The following is a 3,047-nucleotide window of genomic DNA, read 5'->3' on the forward strand; positions in this document are numbered from 1 at the left end:
GATAACCTCAAAATCGACCACATCAGTTGCAAAATTTGCATTTCTATGGAGTTGAAGCAACAATGTAACACCCCATATCTTTAAGCCTCTTTTATTATCCTGTAATTACGATTATTAACGTAATTACGTCCTAATTATTTTTGATCTATTTTAATTATCTTATTATGTCTACCTTTTATTGTGACATACTCCGTAATACTTACTATTTGAACCCAATTTATTTTCTTACGTTGGTTTTTCCATTTTTCGCCAAAATTATTGTTACTCCAATTTCTGATTTATGATTCCTAAAGCCATGAAATTACATTTCAACCCCTTTTATTTCATGGTCAGCAAAACTCATTTCTCTTTCTTATTCCTTTATACGTGTAACATGGAAATAATGGCAGCCATTTTTGCTTGCCAAATGTTGATGACATTCTTGTTTCTTTGACTCATAAGCTCATCCATGCATTCTCAAATAGCTACACGTACGTACTAGAATTGTTGTAAGTTTTCTACCTCCTCTCTTTACTCATTGTTTTGGAAAATCCATGGTTTTCTTTATGTGAGCTAATTGCTTACGTTTCTTACTCTCTTTAAGCTCTATAAATTGCTGCCTTATTACCCATTAATTTCCAATTTGAAATTACACCTTCAAATTCAATTTTTACCCAGAAAGTTACATGTTATCTCCATTTTATTTTATCTCTCCTCCATCCGACCACCGCGGAGCCACCTTCTGGCCGCCGCAACCACTTCCAGCCACCACCTTCTGGCCGTTTCCGCCGCCCCCTTTTTGGGCCACCTCGCTAGTCACCGGAGTTTATTTGTGCCGGTGCTGCTTCTGTTCTTGCGCCGTCCTCCATCGTGAGATTGGAGCTGCTTGCTCTGTTCTCGTTGCTTTCCCAGCTTCTACATTTCATCTCATGTAAAAATTACCCAAAGTCAAAAGGAATGTTATTTGCTAGTTGGAGTTGGGCCAAATGTTCTAGTGGGCTACGGAAAGAAAAAAGGGATGGGTAAGTGTTTTAATTAATTAAAGTTACTCCAATTAAATTTTATTGGGTAAGTATTTCTTAACTGTTAAGTATATTGTTGAGGTTCTTTTGGAGTTGATTAAAGGAATTGGTAGCAATGATCAAGGATCTTCTAATTGGGTGTTAAAGTTAAGCATTCGGATTTGTAATTGAGGTAATTATTATGTCTAGCATTTTATTTAGCATTTTATTCTACATGCCCGTATACGTTATGTAATGTTTATGTCCATCATTTAAGTTTATATGCCCGTATATGAAATGTGTCACTATTATGTGATTATATGTTTATTATGTGTTTTATGTGATAAATGATATGATATATGTTTATGATTATGATCATGATGATATGTTAAAGTATTTTATTATTTTATGATGTTAAAGACGTTGTTCGGAAATAATTATGATATTTAAAGACGATGTTGCTTTTGTCGGCATGAAAAAGTGAACTGAACTAGTAAATGGGCGAGTTACAGGTGGAGGCCATGTTAAAGTTAAAGTTAAAGTTAAAAGGGAACCAGTTCCCCCTGAAAAGATGTAAGAAAAGCCCCGCCAAAGCCTGTACTTGCCAATGAGCTGTAAAGGAAATGATTCCTTGCCGACACATGTTTTCAAGATAACGAGATTGAGTTAGTTATTTTCGAACAATAAATGCTAATGATTGATATGTGCCAAATGATTTTCAAAATAAAACCGTTTTGACGGGCTGGAGTAATATTACTGAGTTTTCCACTCATTTTTGAATTTTTCTGTGTTTTTCCTGTTTTCTATTTTTATGATGATGCACAGGTTCGATTAAGGAGCTCAAGTTGCTCAAATGAGAGTTATTACTGGAGTTGGTAATTTATTATGGAGATATCGAGACGAGGAATTATTTACTGTGGAAATCCTGTTATTGAGTTTTTGATTATGAGAATATTGAATCATATTTATTTTGGGAATATTGTATTATTTAAAGGAATGTTTTTGAGGATTATTTTATTTGTGGGCCCATACCCACAGGTCCCAGGATTAATTAAGCCTAATTCCGCTGCTAATGATGAGCTAAGTGCGGTTTATTACCGCTAATTAAGGTCCTGAAAAGTCGGGGCGTTACAAACGAAATATGTAGAACTTGGAAACAAAGAACTATATCAAATCATAACATCCAAATAGTAGCAGGACTTCAGTTTCATTGTTTTTGGATATCTTTTCAAAGTTGGATGATTTGCAGAATGAGTACTTTCAATGTGAGGTTCGAAATATGTCAATTAAAGGGCTTATTTGTAAATAAATCGTCAAAATATACCGATGTACAGTCTATTTTTTATAAGTACACTATTTTTTTAAAAAATAATTATATCAGTTACACTGTATTTGTGATACTTAGATTGTATATTTTGTTGATTTATTTACGACAATACCACTTGATTAACATCTTAATCAAAGAGATTGTTAGCAATTTCTCCTTTCCATATATCATGTATTTAATGGAAGTAATTTAATGATACAAAAGGTAAATTGTGTATCAATGTATCTTTATATGGTTAAGGCCCTGTTCTGTTCACCTTATTTTCACTTATAACAGAAAAAATAAGTTCAGATAAGTTCAGTTAAGTTCAGATAAGTTCAAATAAGATAAATTCAGGAAAAATAAGGGTTGACCAAGTAAAACTTATAACTAAAATAAGTTTTGATAAGTTTAAATAAGTTAAGATAAGATAAGTTCAGGAAAAATAAGTGGAAATCAGGTGAATAGAACGCAACCTAAATCAAACGCAATGCAAATGGAATTTAGAAAATCAATAAATCATTATGTCATTTATAATCTTTATGTTTGGTATCATGCACGCGATTTAACGACTAACTACTGTGGATTGAGATTTTTTTTTTTAAAAAAACAATGCAAAGTATGCTTATTTACAATGCTTTTACATTTATCCAAAATCTAACATTGAGAAAGTGTGAGAGATTAATACCTTAATGAATTTAATATTAAAGTAATTACTTGACACAATCTTTTACAAAATATTAGGGGGATTTATATTATAG

This window comes from Spinacia oleracea, chromosome 5, assembly GCF_020520425.1.
Source record: "Spinacia oleracea cultivar Varoflay chromosome 5, BTI_SOV_V1, whole genome shotgun sequence".
Lineage (NCBI taxonomy): Eukaryota > Viridiplantae > Streptophyta > Magnoliopsida > Caryophyllales > Amaranthaceae > Spinacia > Spinacia oleracea.